The sequence below is a fragment of the Dipodomys merriami genome, unplaced genomic scaffold, assembly GCF_024711535.1.
Source record: "Dipodomys merriami isolate MVZ:Mamm:240054 unplaced genomic scaffold, mDipMer1.0.p SCAF_219, whole genome shotgun sequence".
Taxonomy (NCBI): Eukaryota; Metazoa; Chordata; class Mammalia; order Rodentia; family Heteromyidae; genus Dipodomys; species Dipodomys merriami.
The window spans coordinates 1375570-1385536 of NW_027203593.1; the positions used below are offsets into that span (position 1 = coordinate 1375570).

Consider the following 9967-nt stretch of genomic DNA (forward strand, 5'->3'; position numbering starts at 1 on the left):
AATAGCTTACTCTTATAAACAATTGCTTACTCTTGAAGAATTAATTATTACACATGCTTCACAGTTTTATCCTCTACAAGAATGTGGCTATTTTTCTGTTTACTTCTCAATCTGGACACCCCATTGGAAACTGCATCTATTGCAGAATTAATTAACATGCAAACAGGTACTGTTTTGAATCTCTTAGGAATGTTGAGAATTTAAAAATGAGTAGTTGTTAGTCATAGGAATTTTGAAGAACACATATATTCTGTCCTCTTTAAAAACTTACTTACTTTTAAAATTATGGGTTTCCATAGTATTAAACTGGGTCCCGTCGTGGGGCCTGAACTCTGGGCCTGGACGCTGTCCCTCAGCTCTTCAGCTCAAGGCTAGCGCTGTACCACTTGAGCTTCTGGCTTTTTTCTTTTTGCTTATGTGGTGCTGAGAAATCGAACCCAGGGCCTCAGGCATGCAAGGCAAGCGCTCTACCACTGAGCCATCTTCCCAGACCCTGTTTTCTGTTTTAGAATGAGAAAGTACTAAATTTATTCTTTTTTGAAAAATTTGGCAAGTATATTGTGAAAATAGTGTCTAGTTGGATAACATTCAAGTTGATGAACCTCTGATAAATAAGGGGTAATTAACTCAAATTAGAAGCCAAATATTATTGATTTTTAAAATGTTACTACATAAAGAATAATATTTACTGTGTCAATACAGTAAAATTACATTTTACACAGCTTATTTTTTCAATTTTATTACCAAATTGATGTACAGTGACTTTACACTAATTGTAAGGTAGTGAATAAAAGTCATTTCAAACTTGTTATCCCTCCCTCATTTTTCTCACAGTTGTCCTTCACCCCTTCACCCCTCACAAGTTGTAAAGTACATTTCCAACATATTGTCTTGTGAGTATTGCTATTTCATTGGTTTGCCTTTTGTCCTTTGTCTCACCATTGTCTCACCATACAGCAGGGATAAACCATAGGGGAAAACCCCAAAGAAAACAGAAATCACATAGTTCATCAAAAACAACAACCACAAATGAAAAAGAAATCTGGTTCCATATCTTGGAATTCATTTTGCTTAGCATCAGCTAATATGGTTACATATATGCATAACAAAGCCACTGGAAAATAATAGCTGCATGGATACTATATCATGAAAACAACATGTTAACATTTTGATGGTAAAGGTGGAATTAGGATTGGTGTATTTGCGGTTCTGATAAATGATTTTCAACAGATTTAAATTTATGACAGGTAAAATTGAATAGTTCAAAATTTTTAATAACTTAGCCTATTAAGAAAATTTAAAATTGCCTGGAAGAATAGGCTCTCATGCAAAGAAATCCAAGGAGACTTAGTAGAGAGGGAGCAATATGGATGAAGATGGCTCTTTTTCAAACTAAACAAACAAACCTCAGAAACCTTGCTGTAAATCCTGTAGGTTCCCTTGGAATTGTCCTTACCCAGGAACTATATTCTCACTGTTTGAAAGAAGGTTGTATTGGAATTTAAATTAAAAGTTCTTTAAGGGCTGGGATGTAGCTCATTGGCAAAGCGCTTGCCTAGCAAGTGCAACGTCCTGGGTTCGATCCCCAGTACCAAAAAAGAAAAGACAAAAAAAAAATACAGTTAAAAAAAACCCAAACAAAAAAAAAGTTCTTTAAAAAATAAGGCATCAAAATTTGTGAATGTACCTTCAATTACCAAATACTAATTCTCTGAAAAAGATAATTTGAGTCAAAATATTTAGGGAGAAAGTGCCCTCCACAATGAAAGAAGGTGTCACTTTCCACAATGTCTTTGGACGTGAAGCAGTGAAACACAGAAAAAAATTTGATTGGATACTTCAAACCAATGATTTCACATTTCTAAGTGGCTCACAAAAAATAATATTCTTATTAATATGAGGTAGTCTAGACTTCTTTTATTACATATGCCAAAAAGTTCAGAAAAGAATTGAGCAAATGGAAAAATTAATAATAAAATTTTTTTTAGAAGCCTTAGCTAAGCGTATTGACTTCAGGAGTGAAGGGAGGCCAAAACTTTTTGATGTAAATTGTGTTAGTATTTTTACTCCCTAAAGTGATTTTACAGAGCCCATTTGGCTCACTACAATGCAGAACTGATTGAATGAAGACATGAAAATACATTCCACATCCAAATGAGGCAACTTGAAGAGTTTTAAAAGAGAAATAATGAAGATGTAGCAGTGGTGGAGCCCGTATGGTCCTTCAGCTTCACTAGACTGGAAGCCAAGAAGCTGTGATTAATTGGAACTCTGGCAAGAGCTAAGAGTAGGACATAGAAGTAGGACATAGAAGCATTTTCCTTTTGTAACAGACACTTTCTTCCAAGGTATGGGTGATTTAACTCTATTCTCCTCCATACATCTTGGTGAACAAATGCAAGACCAAGAGAAAAATAACCTATTAAAATAATTTTGCATAGAATAACTTCACTGTTCCTGATATGGTATCGAAGGAGAATCTTAAGAGAGAAGATTAAAAAGTGCAGTATTTTTTGGTTTCCTCTAAGCATCTTCTTAGCAAAAATATATCTTTGATGTTAGACAATTCTGATTGAACCAACAAGTGATGGAGTACTTATTTTTGTGGGCACTTTAGACACAAGAAGTCTTTCAAGGTAAAAGAAAAAAAAATATAGCCAAATATTTGTGATCACAGCATCTTGGACTGTTTTCTGCAGACAAAGTTTTACATTAGATTTCTCCTTATTAACATAGATGTTGTTTCATGGCAACCAAATACAAGAGGGAAGTTTTATGGACTCGCTTGGCCAATTAAACAGCATGAAAGAAGAAAATGGCAAATAATATTTAATGAAATTACTTTGACCAATCACTTTGCCAGAAGAAAGAAGGAAAAATATAATTCAAAATCAATTGTCTTAAAAGTATGAAGGAAGAGTATTAAAGAGAGATTAGAGAAAATATAGAGGATCGTTTTCTCTCCAGTGGAGTAATGCGTTCTTGATCTTGTTTCTTCCATTCTACCTCACAAGCTACCAAGTGTTTCTCAGGACTGGATTATCCAGTTCAGACAGAAATCTCTTAGAAGTAAGATACTGTATGCAGCAGGTGATTTATAACCTTAGACAATCTATTTAATTCTGTTGAAAATTCTCCCCTATCCCAAACTTCCCTCTTTGAACAGCTTTGTTTGCTTTTCCCAAGACTGCCTTTCATTAACTGATTAAAATTTTGAGTGGTCATATTCATACTCTCTAGAGATTGCTGTTTGGTTGTGATTTTTGTGTGTTTTTGTTTCTAGATGTGTTTTTAACTGAATTTTAAAAGTTTGTGCAATTGTGTTACAATTAAATATATCCATCTAATTGTCCAATGCTCCTAGATCAGAGTCACTCCTTCTATCATTCTCAACCAACCCTTTCTCCAAGATTTATTTCCAATTTACCACTTCCTTCATCATATGTGTACATTCAGGATTCTAGCTGTATTTGCTCCTTGTTCATTTTTCATTCATTCTATGTCTTTACTATAATTCCTCTTTGGTTTCAACTTCTGATAGTCATTCTGTTAAACTGTCTATTAATACTTTGAAAGGTTTATATACATTCCATGGAGTTTCAATCCTGCATATTCTTGAAATGATGTCAGATTATATCTCCATAATTCATTCATCTGCAGCAACAATTTGCAAGACTGGAGACGGGAAGCACCTAAACATGATTTTTTCTCAACCGTTTGAAAGATTAATCTTTAGTCAAAAAGAAAGTCAAAAAATGGCTTAGAATGTATTTCTAACTATGCATTTTTATAAATGGCTTTGTAAAATCGTGTGATTCTTTTATTTTACATGGAATAATATTTTCTACTACCTATAAGTTTTGGAAAAAGAAGAACATTATAATTTATTCCTAGATAGGAATATGATAGAAATAGAAGACAGATATTATGTTTGTCATATCTCTGATTAGTACCCATATTCAAGACTTAAAGTCATATTTCTTACTATATTAGACAGAGGGAAAACATAAAATAACATATGATGAGGCAACTATTTGTGATTGTTTAAAATGTACCTTATAAAATGATGAAATTTATTAGCTAAGGTTTGGGTTTGAAATTTAGGAGGCTGACATATTAAACACATTTCTGAAAGGCCCATACTGAAAACCACAAATTGTGGGTGGTACTATTTCTACACTTTATTGAATGGTTGAACATGTTTGGCATTAGTGCTGTGTAAATAATTCAACTCTATTGTAACTTGCTCCCTACACTTGAAAAACTTGTAATGTCACTAAGTATCATTAACTTGTCAAATGTTATTTTGGCGAAAGTGATTTTTTTAAATTTAATTTTATTTTATTTGTGAACATACTGTACAGAGGGGTTACAATTACATGGGCAGGATAATGCGTACATTTCTTACCAAGCATTGCAGCCTCCTCCTTTGGTTTACCCTTCACATCCCTTCCCAGCCTCCCCCCTCCCCCCCAATCCCAATCCTTCTCCTTTCCCCCCCTCACCCCCCCCCCGCACGGATTTTTTAAACCTCGTTGTGGACATGACAACTTGTACTTCTCATTGTTGCAAGAGGTCCACCTGTATCCTTAAACACTGGTTTTTCCCCATCTCCTCCACAAGTTATACTGACACCAAATATAGTGAAAGCAGGGATTATACTGTGGGGGAGGGACATACAAAGCAACAAAGAGATAATCTTATAAATGCGTTAGAAACACATGCATGAAAGAAAAAAACATTAAAATACATATCTAAGGGTTCATTTTACTGACCTCACATTATCTGACCTTTTCCGCTTGAGTCATACATATACTAGACATTGCAAATAAGGGAAACAATGAGACCTATGTTTCTTTTGGCCTGGCTTCCTTCACTTAATATAATTTTTTCCAAGTTTTTCCATTTCCTAACAAATGGGGCAATGTCATTCTTTCTGATGGAGGCATAGAATTCCATTGTGTATATATACCACATTTTCTTGATCCATTCATCTACTGAGGGACATCTGGGTCGGTTCCATATCTTAGCTATGGAAATAATGCTGCAATCAACATAGTTGTGCTGGTAGCTTTAGTGTGGTCTTGTTTGTAAACATTTGGGTAAATGCCCAAAAGTGGGATTGCTGGGTCATAGGGGAGATCTATGTGAAGTCTTTTAAGGAACCTCCATACTGCTTTCCAAAGTGGTTAAACAAGTTTACATTCCCACGAACAATGAAGTAAGGGCGAAAGTGATTTTTTAAAGTTTATTTAAATGTAGATTATCATTGGTTTGAGAGTGACATTTTTATACCACAGAACCATGTTGTACTGAAGTCCCAGTGTTTTGAAGCACTCCTTAGTGCTTCAAATGTTTTTCTGAATTACATTTGACCTCTAAGTCAAGTTTTCAGGCTTTGGTAGACCAATTATAGATCTATCCTTCTAGGTACTATTTTTTGGCCCACTTATGTTGGAATAAAATCTTTCGTTAATCATAGGTGAGGGGTATTAAAAATAATCTTATGACAATTTGTGAACTTGTTCACTCATATGGGCTGGTCATCTGTAAGTTGAATGTTTGAATTACAGTACTTTCTCTCAAATATTGTGATCTCATCCTTCATTTTAAGTTGCCTTGCATTTCACAATTGCTTACTGCTAATTCCTGCATCTCAAGGAATTGGGGCCCTGAAATATAGGAAATGCGAAATTGAGATGGGTCTTCAATTACTTTGTGTTGATATATTGCATGGGCCTTGGTGAAAAGTCTTGCCCCTGTTATCTGATGATGCAGGTAAATGGGCCTTGAGATCCTAGGACCCATGGGTACTGCAGAAGAATAATATTTTTTAGACATCTTAGCAAAATTTGGGCATAATCAGTAAGAATGCTTCAGAAATATGGACAAAAGCAGTTTGGGACAAGCAAGTTAAAACAATAAACAGAGCAGCAGAGTAAAATCCATTACAGATTAGAGGAAAACATTGTTTTTTTATCATGTGGATTCAGAAGACCAAGAAGAGTTATAATGTATCACAAGTTTATACTAAAAAGATTGCATTGATACGTTTTCTAGTCTAATACATATTTGAAACCTAAATATTTATATTCCAATTCTGTTTATTAGAGTAAATAAATATCAATTTATTTGTCAAATTATCAACTAATTCTAGTAAGTTTCATTGTGTGAAATATAAAATCAGCACATATAACTATATATAATATGATTAAAAGACACACGTTTTGTATTGTTCTGTTGTAGTTACTGTATCAAAGGCAACTCTGTTTTAAAGTATGATTCCATTATCTCTACTTCAGTGTTTGATAGAGTTAGATCTAAAGCTTTATCATTTGTAGATTTACAGCATGGTGGCAAGAGGAAACACTGTGATTAAAACATTATCAATTTAATGCCTAATAATGAGGAGAAAAATATGCACTTCTCCTGCAACTATGAAAATATTTGGTGATAAAAAGGCAGTAGTGTAAGTTCCTGCCAGGAACTTACAGACAGGCCAGGACATTAAGTAATCATGCGTACGAACAATTTTTTCACTTCTTGGCTTTAGCTACTTTTAAATGGAAGGTATAATAAACAATTATATTTTGATAAAATACCTTCTCGTCTGAACAGTTCTGTTTGAACTGTTCATCTCTCTATGATCCCTTGTAACCAAGATTAGTTTTGTTCTAGTAAGAAAATCTTTGCTGTCAGGGTAAGGTATTCTGGTTGTTCTGTTCCCACATGGAAGAAGGGTAAAGGCTCAGGTAGACATTTGTTCCAGTAACACCTCATTTGGGAAAATGTCAGCTGAAGAAGTTTAGAAGTAGCTCTTAAGCAACGCTTAGTTTGAATCCATTAGGTCCACAAAGCTGGATAAATAAATACTTGAAAAAGCCATCACCTTTGGACCGAATTATAAGTAATAGAGAGTATGATCAAATTCCAAATAAAAAGACTTAAGATATTCATTGGCAAAAAACAGTTTGCAAATGTGAGCAATCGACTGATCAATATAATTTTTTCCAATATTCACAGAATTTTAGGGAAATAAGATCGATAGCATTGTTAGGAACAATAAGGTTTCCTTGTTACAAGTAGGCACCCATAGATATAAGCCTGTATAAGGATTGCAGCATTAACTATTAAATTTAGAGGATACTACATGCTTCAGCAGCACGTATACTCAAACTACAATACAGAGATTAACATGGCACTTGCACAAGGATAATATGAAAATTTGAGAAGTATTCCATATTTTTCATTCTTCAGATGCAAGAAATGAAAAAAAGTGATTAAAAAGTTGATTACAAAATTACAAGTTTAACAATACACGTAATTCATATAATTAAAATTAGTTTGACATCAGTGTATTAAATCACCTCAGAAAGGCGTTTACATAGCATAAACTTTACAAAACTTTTCAGATTAGACAACATTGTCATTTTATCCCAAAGAAAAATAATATTAAGACCTAGAAAAAAAGGAATCAAACTGTTTCTATATGGAATACAATCGGAAAGGACACATTAATGAACTTATATATTATAAAATAATATAGAATTCAATGTATATCTAGGAAAAAATAAATTATGAACATTATGCGAATATAGAATATTTTAAAATATACTTTTTCAGACAAGCACCAGAAATATTTTAGTTTCTGTACTACTCATTTCAACAGGTAAATTAAAATTATTTCTTATTAAAAAATCACAAACTCTAAAGAAATTATTATACATGTTTACAAAATCTATTGAATACATTTTTCCATCCAAGGCAGGCAATTCACTTGGAAGAATTCCGCGGAATCCATGAATTTTTACAGTAAAATATTGGTGCTGCCGGGCACTGGTGGTTCATGCCTATAATCATAGCTAAACAGGAGACTGAGATCTGAGGATCATGGTTCAAAGCCAGCCTGGGAAGGAAAGTCTGTGGTACTCTTATCTCAAATAAACCACTAGAAAACTGGAAGTGGAGCTGTGTCTCAAGTGGTAGAGGGCTCACCTTGAGCTGAAGATCACAGGGATAACTCTAGGCCCAGAGTTCAAGCCCCATGACCGACCAAAAAGAAAGATATTGCTCTTATTTGGATTGTGAAAATATTTTGTAGGGACAGAAAAGATGAACTTGCATTTTTGAAATTTAAGAAACTTAACCCGACCATTAGGACTTCGGTGAACAATTTGTACAGCATTTTACAACTTCCTAGAGGTAGTGATACATACTTATGCTTTTGGCAATGTCACATAGAGTTTCTTCTATGTTGTTCTTCAGGCCTGGATTTATATAATGGTTCAACAGAAGGCGATCCAGCGTATCTTTGCTATCTCAATTCTCAACAGCAAGATATAAGGGTGTCAAGAGTCCTTTAGTTTGGGGAAGTGTTACTGTGGCTCAAGCGGTAGAGCACTCCCCTTGAGCTGAAGAGCACAGGGACAGCACCCAAGCCCAGAGCTCAAGCCCCATGACCCACCAAAAAAAAAATCACAACAACAACAAAAATCAAACAAACAAAAATATTTGGGCTGGGAAAGTGGCTCAGTGGTAGAGCGCTGGCCTTGCATACATGAGGCCCAAGGTTCGATTCTTCAACACCACATAAGCAGAAAAAAAAGCGGTAAGTGGTGCTGTGGCTCAAGTGGTAGAGTGCTAGCCTTGAGCTGAAGAGATGAGGGACAGCACCCAGGCCCAGAGTTCAGGCCCCACAACCAGACCAAAAAAAATTTTAAAAAAAAGTCCGTTAGTTTGGCCATTGGTATCTGTATCATGATGAAGTAAGAAAGAAGCGACTCTGGTATTATTCCACGTGTATGCACTGTTCAGGGGTGTCCAGTCATCTACAGTTATTGCATGTGCCGCTTGAGAAACCAACTGACTGACAATGTCTAAGTGTCCACCGTAGGCTTCTTGAAGAGGGATATACTGATCATCATCCCTACTATTCACATAAGTGGCCTTTTGAAAAAGAAGTCTCCGCACTGTAGTAAGCTGAATATTTTCGACAGCCCATTGAAGAAATATGGTTGGATCCTTCTCCAATTTTTTTTCTTGCAATTGATACCATTCCTTACTTTTTCATCTTGTTCCCCATATTCCTAAGAATTGCCTAACCAGAGACTTTGAGTGCCAGTGGGAATGAGGTGTCCATGTATTTCCCTAATAGTTCACATTGGTTGAACTGGTCAGAAATATCTGGTGAATTTTCTGCAACTGTTTATTCACCATGATTTATTTTCTCTTTTTCCAATTTTACTATTCGAAATTATTCTAACTAGAGAGGAGGGAATTGATGGAGAGCAGAGGAAAGATATTCCTCCATATTCAAATGTACACACTGAAAATGAGGACCAATGATGTCTCCATGTGCAGCTTATTCTAGGCATGAGAAAATAGGAAATAATGCCTTCCATATAAATGATTTGGGAAATGGCAGAGCAAAAAGTGAAATGATACAACCAAAAATATAAAAGCAAAATAAATTAGGATAATTATGGAGCAATCGTGTTATATATGAGAACCATGAAAGTGAGAGAGAAAGAAAGAGAAAGATGTGTAATGACATAGCTAGCCACATAATCCATGCCTCTGATCAATTTGTAGAGCAAACAAAATTTTATTTTTTAAAAGAGATGGAAATCGAATTTATGTATTTACTTGAAGTTAGTAAATACATTTTTAGTAGCCTACGTAAAGAGACATAACTTTACCAAACTACAGACAGTAAAATAAATCCTTGATAGTTCTAGTAACAGATCTGACTGAAATCAGTTGAATCATACTTTTCTTGTACAATGAAGGAATAAGAGGGTAGTAAAGCAGCTAGAGAAGGCAGGGAGATTGTATCTGTGACAAAACTTTGTGGAAATTGGTATTGAGGATTTCTTACTGGTGATCCACTTGCACTGGAAGCATGATTCTGAAGTATTGCTTGCCGATTCTGAACTATTGATTTGATTATTATATTCTCCAAGAAGAA

The 9967-nt window shown here is 34.8% G+C and overlaps 1 pseudogene; it reads left to right on the forward strand.

Annotated features, from left to right (window-relative positions):
• Positions 1 to 7150: 7150 nt before the first annotated feature.
• On the forward strand, positions 7151 to 7247 carry LOC138834551 (U6 spliceosomal RNA; annotated as a pseudogene).
• The last annotated feature ends 2720 nt before the right edge of the window (positions 7248 to 9967 follow it).